The sequence below is a fragment of the Mytilus galloprovincialis genome, chromosome 2 (genome assembly GCF_965363235.1).
Source record: "Mytilus galloprovincialis chromosome 2, xbMytGall1.hap1.1, whole genome shotgun sequence".
Lineage (NCBI taxonomy): Eukaryota > Metazoa > Mollusca > Bivalvia > Mytilida > Mytilidae > Mytilus > Mytilus galloprovincialis.
Genome location: NC_134839.1, coordinates 10,512,066 through 10,523,794, shown reverse-complemented (window position 1 = coordinate 10,523,794; position 11,729 = coordinate 10,512,066). Strand labels below are relative to the sequence as shown.

The following is an 11,729-nucleotide window of genomic DNA, read 5'->3' as shown; positions in this document are numbered from 1 at the left end:
AAACATATTTGCGGTACGTACTTATGTAATACCTAAATTGATCAAAAAAAATTATAAAAACCAGAAAAGACAACAAAAATGTATGTTGTTTTTATAAATAGACCCGTAATTTGATACTTTTTTAAACTCTCAGTCTCTCGTCGAGACAGGTTGTGAATTAACTCAACATATAAATCAGTAAAACAGAGAGAGCAAAAAAGGCGACCTTCATCCTGTTTAGGGATTGACATTTAAATATGTATGTTCTTTGACTGGCTGTATGAGATTTCAATCATTCTTCACTTTTATCTTGGATAATAAAGATTCAGTTGGAAACACAAATTGACAATGAAAAATGAAAATATAATAATGCTATTACAAATTTCCAATTTTTTTTTTAGACATAAGCCAAACCTATAATTAGTATTTCGAAATCAAATTATACTACACAGAACAATAACAGCCCGGGTCAGAAGTGACGGCGACTATAAGGTGTAGCTACTGTTTAAAGCATGATTTTTTTCTTCAATTTATACCACATGAATGCGTTATTCGATGGTATGTAATTTCTTAGGTACTGGCAAAGAGGTATATGAGTAATATGCAAATATTTCTTATCCTCCAAAAACCTGTTTAAGTATTTGTTAAATCATACAGTATGGTTAAATCTACATATCATGTACATTCCCTGCTATTATAGTTGCTGTGTTAATCATGTCTGCAATATTGACATCCAGTGCCAATCAATATAAAGGTGATAAGATTTCTTACGTTCATGGATTTTCTGTCACATTCTTGCGTTTATTTATAACGTTTGCTTGTATTTGATTGTGTTGGATTTTTATAAAATGGAGAGGAAAAACCCATTTTTAAACCTTAAAATTATATGCCTCCCAATTGAGTTTCTTGATTTACCTTCAACATGCACACCTAATGCCGAGTATTTCAGAGCAAAGGATGTATAAGAACTAAAACATTTGAAGAGCTATATGACCATGAAAAGTCTAAACATATCCAAATGCATCTAAGTTCAACTATGTCTGAAGGAGTTGAAACTTTAGTTTCTTCTCCATTTCTAAATTTGTAGGCAGACCATTTTAAGAAAGTTTGTTATAAATCATAATAATTCCTAAATACTGACTTCTAAGCTGATGATACCCTCGGCATTGGAAGTCTACCAAGCTCGTTATTGACCCAATACTATATATAATTTGACTTTTGGTGTTTCCCCAGTCTTTTATATCATAGAATATATATTTTATGCTGTTTTTATCAATATTTTATTTTATCAGAGTAAACAGTTAATTTATAATTATGAACATGGATTATTCATATCAACACAGAGTTTCTGACTTATGGGCTGGTGAACCCAACCAGGAAGAACCTCCACCAACAGACGCATCGACCTAGTGGTTGAAAATAAACACCTCATAGATACCATAATTATTTGTTTGTACGTAGGGTTCGCGTTTGTCACTACCATTGATTTCCCCTATAAGTCTTTGTTAAATTTGCAAATTAAAAAAATAATAGAAACACCAAATGAAAAAATAATGGTGATTTGAAACACCTAAGATATATGTTCATCACTAAGATTTTTTTGCTACAATGAAAGGTAGAATAAATTTCCTACAACTTTCAAACTCAATGGTTTTTTTTTCGTATGCAACCGGATGTGACAAATTTTACGAAAGCATCCTGAAAGTTAAACGAACAATGAGAAATAATAATATGTCAATAAACGATGAAGAAAACATTATGATGAATAAGTGTTTGGGTATACAGGGTCAATAGAATCACAAAATCATACAGCTCAAAGGACAGCACAAAAAGCAGACACAATGAAGAAAATCGATTGAGTTAACAACCTCCTTCAAACACCTGAACTAGGATAAAAAAAACACACATTTTCTGTTGGTATGATAAATCGGCTTAGCAGGCCTATCTTTGATGAGCTATATTTACAAACAAAGACAGATATACCAGTAAAATTCGAGGACAATACAAGGAGAGAGGAATTAGATAAAGATCAACACAGAATATAGTTCAGAAACAAAGCTACATCTTCAAAAACACAGAAAGACAAAAAGACAACAGATAATAAAGAATTACAGAAAATACTACATTAAGAAAACACAAAGACATTAGAAAAATGCATGACAGAGAAAACACATATATACAAAGATCAGTATATATTTTAAATTCCAGGTCAATACTGGTCCGAGAAAACATATAAAGACACATACCAGGTTACAAAGGGAATTTCAAGAACAAGACAGTGAAAAATTAAAAGACCCAAACCAACACTTGATATTAAAAATTCAGAACAAAACTACATCATAAAATTATAATAGACAAACACCAGCAAATACATTCTATAAAAATATAAACCGAGAAACCACAATAAGACAAACATCTTTATGTTATCAAAATACTTAGATAATACAAAAATCGATTAAAATTAAATTCCCTTTTGCCGACTATAGTGTTTGAGTTTTCGTCTTGTTCAAGGTCATACTGTGGCCTATAATTGCTATCTACCTCATTTTAACTTTGGTGGATAGTTGTCTCATTTGCAACCATATCAAATCTCCTTATTGTCATAATAAAGAGACAAAGTTGTGTTATCTTTTATTGTTGTTTGTTCTTTCACTGTTTAATGCTTGCAATGGTATTGTCTGTTTTTTCTTTAAAAACATGTTTTATTGTCACCCAAGTATCTTCTGTCCTTGTTTTACACGAGAAAAAAATACATTGTGTTTGTTCAATTTGTCGCTTTCGTTCCATCTCAAGAATTGCAATTATAATATTAAATGTATGATAAAACTATGTTTTTGTTATAGATCTGATCAGCACTTATGTTCTATAATATCGATAACAATAAAATTGTATTTTGTATTGTTGATGCATCAGTTTTTATTTCGCACATTAAAAAAATTAATCGACAGTTAATAAAATGGTCACTGAAAATTTCCTGAGATAAAAAACAAATTATTTGGAATGTGATTTGATGACTATTGCATTTTTATGTGAAATAATAATGATAATTTCTATATAACCATGTTTATATTCTTAATTATACATGATTTGTTCATATTTTTTTTCATATTGGACACAAATGAAAATTGTCATTTTGATTTTGTATAATCTCTTTCAAAATAATTATTTACTTACCATTTTTATATTGAACTTTAGATTGAAACCAATATTATCATGTGACCTTTCCAATTAGAATGATTCTCGGATTAATACTTGCATGAGAAATTCGACTGATGCCATCTGTGGCTAGGTTCTGTTTATTCCTCCGGAGCACATGATACCCCGTTTCACTACCAGTATTTGGAAGGGTTCGTGTTGATTAGTATTTATTTTTTTCTTTGTTGTGGTTTTTGAACTGGTGTATGTATTTTTCTTTTTAAGACATGACGTTGTCATTTTATTTTTGACTTGTGAGTTTGAATGACCCTTGTTATTTTGCTCCTCTTTTGTATAGATTAATGTCGACATTTTTTTTTTTAAATCTATGTGGAAGGTTCGTTCAGTATATGAAAAAATTCTGAGATTGAAATGAAAGCAAATGTATTCACTCTACAGAAGACATTTTTTTTTAATCTGGAATATCCCGATGTTATATCCCGAACAAAAATGAGTATTTGTTGACACACTGTCAGAAACTGCTGAAGATACTATCGGAGTTGTCCGCAATCAAACTTGCCACTGTACTTAAAAGGCACACAGTTTACTGGTTTTATTTGTTTAAAAGATCCTATCAGTTCTTTATGTCCATTAGAACTCTTTCACTCAACAATTATTAGGTTTTATATTGAAAAGCAAAATATTACAGAAAAGATGATTATCTCGTGATAAACGTTAAGACTGAACTTAATAAGAAATAATATTGAGAGTGAAATTGAGGATTGTGTCAAAGGGACAACATGCCAATAAAAGAGCAGACAAACTAAAGGCCACCAGTGTCTTCAACACAGCAAACACAAAATCCGCACCAGACGCGGTGCATTTTGCCTGTATCTCATATCTGAGGTATCTGTTTTGGTACTCCAAAAGGTCCTGGAACCGGCCTCTTGAATATGCAATAAAAACTATGTTGATTTTGTTTTCAGAAAAAGACACCACAAGATGTTGCTTTGGCAAGTAATGACTGTCACTTTATTTGAAATTATTTGAAGATATATGGCTGCTTGCAATTGAGTAATTTCACATAGAAACAATGGAGCAATGAATTAGTGGGGTCCTCTTCATATATTACAATGTAAACAACAATGTTGTTTTGCAAATATATTGCTTCAGGTTTTTTGGAAAGAAGACTTGGTATTTCCTTCCTCTATGCATGTGTTAGTACGTTACTTTTAAATGTTTTTTAAATTGAAAAACAAATCATCATAGAAAAGATGATTATCTCATTGAACGGTTAAAATTGAATCTTTAAGGTTTTTATACATTAAAATATTCTGTTGACCAGAAAATGGCAGTTAAATAATCAGGTAAATGTTTACGTTGATCTAGTCCGTTGATGGAACGTTATCCGAATGATTGAATTGATGTGAAATTTGAAGTGCGATAATCATTATACTTCATCTGATAACAATATGATATTTTATCTTATTTTATTGTTTGGTTGTTTGATTTTAAATAAAATAATTATAATTTAACAGTTAATTTTTGGTTTAAATATTCGGTTGTAAAGATTTGAAATACTGATATGTGTTTCGAAAAATTTAAACAATGTACTTACAGATGTTTTGATAAATAATATCGATATTAAAGTATGAATCAACATTTATAATTGATAATTTTATTTAGAGAGTTTTCTAATGTAGCAAAAATATATATAATTAGATTTTTACTTGAATTCGTTCTCTGGGTTTCAAAGATATAATTAAAGTAAGAAACACAATTAATCTAACAAAGATCTCAAAGCAAATATCTGAACTAAAAATCGATCACAAAACTTTTTTTTATGTCAACACACAGTTTAGTATAGAGCGGTCTTCAAGTAAAGACCATTATCATATGTGGACTTGTGTAACAAAAGCTGTAATCAGTAAAAAGTAAAAAAAAAAAAAACAACAACGAACACGGAGGATGGTTCTAAACGAAAAGTCCATAAGCAAATGGCAAAATCCAAAGCTCACACACATCAAACGAATTGATTATAACTGTCATATTCTGACTTGGTACAGGAAATTTATTAAGTAGAAAATGGTGGATTAAAGCAGTACAGAATACGTACATAATATTTAATGGGATTAAGAATCTATAAAAGGAAAGCAAAACTTCTAATGAACCAAACTCAACAAAAATACTTTTAAGATAACAGTATGTAAAACCAAGCAACAAATGTTGCTGGTGAGACTAGATATTTAAATTTTTAGAGCCATGGTAATAATCGATTTTGGGAAAAACTTGACAGGCGCAATCATAATTGGAACAAGTTTAACCTTTCGATATTACATCGAAAATTTCATTATAAATATTTATTACTTTCCACCACCTTTGTAGAACATTCATAACTTGACAGTCATCAATAAATATCTGAAAAATTACCATGCAAATAAAAAACAAAATATTTCATAAACAGTTTTTTCAGCACGTGACGATTATCATTATTATCTTCAAATGCAACCGAAAATCCTATGAATTTTAATTTGAAACTTGAAATCAATTTTTTATGGTATTTCCTAAACATTTTTAATTTTATTGTAATTTTACATAGTTCAATTAAATAGAAATGTAAAATCGCATTTATTTTTATCGAAAGGAAAACATATTTGATAGGGCTAATTTGTTTTCAGGAAGAACATTTGGTGAAATATTTAGATGTTTTTTAGAAATATTATAATAGATAGTTTAAGACACGACAGGTTGAACGGTTTTATAGTTTACATTAGCTTTTATGTCTATAAAAGTCTTTCTCGCGTAACTTTATTTGGTAAAAATATTCAGGATCTTAAATTATTTATTTCGATTTATTGATTTTGTCTTATTTTATTTGCCAATTGTCTTATCCTGAAGTAATGGTAAGTCGTTATCCTAAGGACATTTTTTAATATTTTTTTTTCTGTAGACCTAGCTTTGTTTTTTTTATTACCGTGCATCGTCAAGCTTGGTTACTCATAATTGTTTATCAGGCACTGAATGCTCGATGTTGTTCCATGCTACCCCTCCTTATCGTGTTTGTTTACATTCAAATTCCAATGGCGTCAAAACCACGTGACACCTCATTCCGTTATACCCAATCAAATTGCTCTATTGTCAATTAGGGGATTTATTAGTCTAAGGCAATTACATTATTTGTTTGTAAAACAGTTCTTTAAAACTGTTTTCAATAACTTGGGAATTGATGTAACCTGGAACATCATTTATTACCATGAAAATAAAAATCAATGAAAATTTTCAGAGAGTTCACCAATTATGATTTTTTGGAATTAATATCAAAACAGTTTCTTTGTTAAATGAATACACTAATGTTTCAGAATATGATTTTTATTTTTTCTATTTATCAATTAATCCACATTTTCCTCACAAAACACACACATGAAACTATCACCCCTTCTTATCACTCTCACTTTCGTACAATAAATTAGATGCACCCACCTCTCACACTTCTCACACTGTGCCCACTTTGTAAAAATCAAACTGCTACTCTGCCTCACCTGCTCTGGAACAAACTTCTTACACACACAGCACTTTTCATCCTCTCTTATTTCACTCTCACTCTCACTCTCACTGTCAATTGCCCACTCATTCACACATCTACTCACTCCACTGGTTCCTGGCTTCTGAGAACCACTCTTTAAAGATTTTGTTGTTTGTTTCTTCTCAGGCCCTCTCTTCCTCTTACTTCCCACAGATCCATTCTGGTCTTTCTTACCACTTTCAGTCACACTTTCACTAACATTCTTCCTAGGATTCTTACTCACATGCTCTTTCATCCTCTCTAACACATCATCCTCTGTCACAGTCTTGCCACTGATGATTCTACTTAACACATTTCTCTTCTTTTTTTTCTCACCTTTCACTCTTTTCATGTTTACTATTTTCTGTACAAAAAAATCACTCTTACTTCCTTTCTCTTGCACTGCCACATCTATCATTCTATCACCCACACTCACAACACTGTCATTCTCCTTATCATTCTGAACTTCATCTCTATCACTCACACCACTCCTACCTACCTCCAAACCAACCTCTCCCTCAATTACAACACCAACATTCTCCTCATCACTCATAACTCCCTCTCTTTCACTATCATTCACATTCTCAACTACAGCACTGTTTAACGCTTCTTCATTGTCTACAATATCACTGACGAAAGCCTCTGACGGTGTCAGTGGTAATTCCATAATAATGTCTTTTGTGAATGGATAAATGCCTGTTTTTCTAAAAGCTGACTGCAAATTACTGACTGATAAGGCATTTCCGTAAGCTTTGCATGCCATGCTACAAACATCATAACGAGTTAGTGCACATTGTTTTGTTCTGATAGTTCTGTGACATATGCTGTTGTACATATTTTGCAAAGGACCATAACAACCTACATCCAATGGCTGCAAAAGATGACTGGTGTGTGCTGGAAGTAACTGTATTACAATGTTGTGACGCCTTGCCCATTCAATTGTGCTTACAGCAACATGAGATTTATGTCCATCTAACAATAACATCACATGCCCATTGCCTGGAACAAATTTCTTGAAATGATTGCTGAGGAAATCCATAAACAGGTCCGAATTAGACCATCCCGACTTAGAGACAGTGCCAACTGTTCCTGGTGTAGACCCCTCCAGCAACTGATCATTCATTCTCTGTCCTGGGAAGACAAAGTAAGGGGGTAATGCATTGCCAATTGCATTTCCACACCCTAAGATAGTCACGGTGTCACCCTTTCCAGATGTAACCTCCTGCGGTGATGTCTCTACTCCTGATACTACCTTTGATGGGTTGTGGTTGATGGTTACACCCTTCTCATCAACATTGTAAATCAAATGAGGTTTGTCCATCAGATCATATTTAATAAGGGCTTTCTCAAGTTCATTGAAGTACTTAGTAATGTTCTCCTGTTGGCAGCTTTTGCTCTTGCAACTTCCAATGCCCTTGGTTTTACAACTTTAAGATCGGGCCATCGTCCAAGCATTCCATAAAACCAGGTAAGGGTTGAGGGTTTTTCATTTTTACTTTTTTTATCTAGCATAACTGCGTAGTCAGTTGCTATGTCAACCACTTCTTGTCTATTGTAACCATACCCAAGTTGGGCCATTTCTTTTAGATGTGAAACCAGCCTGCTTTCTTCGTCTAAAGTAAAAAAAAGGTCCGTTGCCCATTGTGCAACACTCTGGGTCAACAATACCAGTTATGCGGTCTCTTAATGTTTGAAATGGTACCCCATAAGTAATGCTTGCTCTTCTAATTGATACGTTATCTTCCTTAACTGCAGTGTAGGCATTAATTAAAGATGTTGGACTATAAGTCCTGTATTTTGCCTTTCCCCTTGGTTGATGAACTGGGTTGATCAACAAATATAATACAAAAAGTTTTTAATTTAACTTCCCTATTGTGTTTAAAAAAAAAGGACAGAAAAAAATCAGTAAAACATTTGACTTCATATGTGTTTAGGTATAATTTGCCTTTAAACATGATAAAACTCAAAAAATGTTTTAAATGGAAATATTTTTATTTATTTAAATATTATATCTACTTTGAATGTACGTTTTTTAGTACATGTTTTCTACAATTATTTTTATTGAAGTACTTTCATGTTCGGTTTTAATTGCACATTCCACCATTTTGATTTAGTTGTAATTCATGATTTTCTCATCTCAGTTTGACATATTTTCCCGTAAAATTTATAGAATAATGTAAGGTGGTTGCTTTTTTCAAAAGCCGTAAAAAACAATTTGGTTGGCCTTACAGGAAACGGATATGAGTTCTGACCTTGAAAAATATGTAAACAAAAAGGTGAATGGCCGCACTGGGTCTGTTCCTCACTATAAATACGATTTTAGACTTGTTGAAAAATGTTTTCAAAAGAGGTTAAGGAAAATGGCACTTTTAAGAACTAATTATTTATTTTTAATCATACATACCTTTAGGAATCTCATGTTTTTCAAACGAGTTGGAAGCGATTGTGGCTTTTACTTGTACGCTGTGAAATGTGAAAAGTGACGTCAGAGCGTAGTTTATTCACGAGATAAATGCAACCAAAAAAAAAGTAACGGAATGACATTATGAACGATCATAGATTACTATAGGATATAAATGTTTATTTCTTTCCAATCAAACATATATGTAGGGTAAACATATTTGCTGATGAAGGACCTGCTTACCTTTCGGAAGCACTTAAGATCAGCCGCCCCACCCTTTTGATAAGGTTCGTGTTGCTCAGTATTTATGTTTCTATGTTGTGTATTGTGGACTGTTATTCGTCATCTTGACAATTTTTGGTTTCTGACTTATTGTTCTTAGGCTTGCATAAAGTCATATTTGCTTAAATAATAATTAATGTGTACAATGAAGAAATTATTCTCCCTACATTTTGTTTTATAATATATTTGATTGATTTTAATAACTAGACTAGCATAACATGTATGGACAAAGATATTCAGAATCGCATATTAACGGCAAAGAATTAATAAATCAAATTCAACAATTAAATATATAATGGTGCAACACTTAGTTAAACACCAATAATTATCTAATAATGACATCTTATTTCGTTCTTGAAATATCTTTATGTGGTGTTTAAATCAAAATTGATGACCAAAATCAGACATTTATTCATAAGTCAATAATAGGAACCAATTATACAGATATAAACGTTTTTACACTCGAGTGGATTCCTATATGATTTGCTGTTGGTTTTGTATTTATTCAATGAAGAAAGAAATGTGTGTTATCCGATGATTTATTTTCATTAGTATTCATTAGCCTTGAACTAGATTTTAGTTACTGCGAGTTCATTCGAATCTGTACTCTGTGTCCTTTATGTTTTTAACTATGCAGTGTGGAATGTGCTTATCATTTGAGCCCTAATAATGACCTGGTTTAGTTTGACGTCTCTGGTGGAGAGGTTTATCATTGGCATGTATACCACATCTTAATTTTTTTTCTAAAATATTCATTCTTATGCTGCGATTAATTGCTTGTGTGTTTATATTTTTATTTTCTTACTCGGTATTGACAACTTTGAAATTAATGTTAAAAATGGAATCATTCATTTAACACGGTTCCCTCTGTAGTCTGCAGGTTCATAATTTATTCGATAAAATTTTCATATAATACATATTAAGATGTACTCACAAACTGATGTTGATCGCTTATAAGTCTTACTCCATAGTAATATCACTCTATCATCGTATTCATGTTTTAAAATACCCAACTTAATTTGAACAGAAGGGACACGAGTTTTAGTATCTCTGCAATGTTGGGGCATAATATGCTTAAACCCTTATTTTTAGAACAAAATCTTTCCACCGATGAAACGCAACCATGATTATCGGGCTAATAAAACATCTACTCGTCAGGATATTTTTTATATAGATAACGTTCTATCATTTATATAGAATCCGATGAAAATATATTAAATCTGCACAAATCATATCCGAAACACATTTGCAATCTTTGTTTTACACGAATTATATATTGAAAATTTGTTAAAAAATTTACTTTAAAATGTTTAAAGCTTACATTTCTCATCAAGAAAATTATTCATCACAGTATACCAAGAACAACTTGCTTTAAACATATAAACAGAGTTAGTCATTAAAAATACCAATCTTATGAGTAGGTTTGCTGGACTTGGGCAATTCGTCTCCGTAGAACTCATCCTTTCCTAAACTATTCTTTGCTCGCAAATGTCTTCTCTTCATAACTAAAACAGATTTCATTAATTTTGGAAATCAACACAGTTATTTCTTTAGTTTCGTGGAGTTCGTATTATTAAAAGATAAACATATCTGTTGACGTTGCTACAAATTCATAATCATCTGACTTTCAAAATGTTTGGCTAGAGTTTTCCTTGGACCAAACGGGACCAGAAAAAAGAATATTCAAAGTCATTGAATGCAACGTTGTCTTAGGGAGTTAAACCTTAGTTTCTTGATATCTTCCTTATTAGTGAATGGATAATTTTAGCTTAATGTGTTAAAAATCATAAAAGTACAGAAGCACTGACAACTGAGCTGATGCTATCCGCGGAGTCAGCTAAATGAAAAAAAAGTAAAGATAGTGTATACTACTTCTTCTTTCTTTACCTGAGCGTCATTCAAACTACGTTTTAAAGTTTTAAAATTATATTTCATTAACATGGTGTTTTTACTCTTAATTTTGAATTTACCGCGATGAAGAACAATCGCCCAAACACAAAAATTCAAACAGCAATGATGTAAACATATCTTTATATGTGACAATCTAAATGACATTTCAGAGACGTTATAAAAATCTACGGTGAACTATGCCTTTTCGTAGTTTGAACGTTACAATCTTATTTTTTACGAACATTTAAGACAGAGAATGGAGAAAAAAAAATATTTCAAAAATTATGTCAGTACCAGAGCATTGACTCAAGAGTTGATGATATCCACGAGTATAAACACTCCCCAGGTAGCGAAAAAAATGAAAGAAAAAAACGTTTATAGATTTGATGATTATGAATCGATTTTCTAGATTTACCTTAAAATGAATACTAATGCCATGGATATCAAATTTGACCTTGGTCACGCGTGACCGTCATTGAC

General features: G+C 31.6%; 1 pseudogene; it reads right to left on the bottom strand.

Moving 5' to 3' along the window:
• Nucleotides 1–6,503: 6,503 nt before the first annotated feature.
• LOC143061991 (uncharacterized) lies at nucleotides 6,504–10,862 on the bottom strand (annotated as a pseudogene).
• Nucleotides 10,863–11,729: the final 867 nt, after the last annotated feature.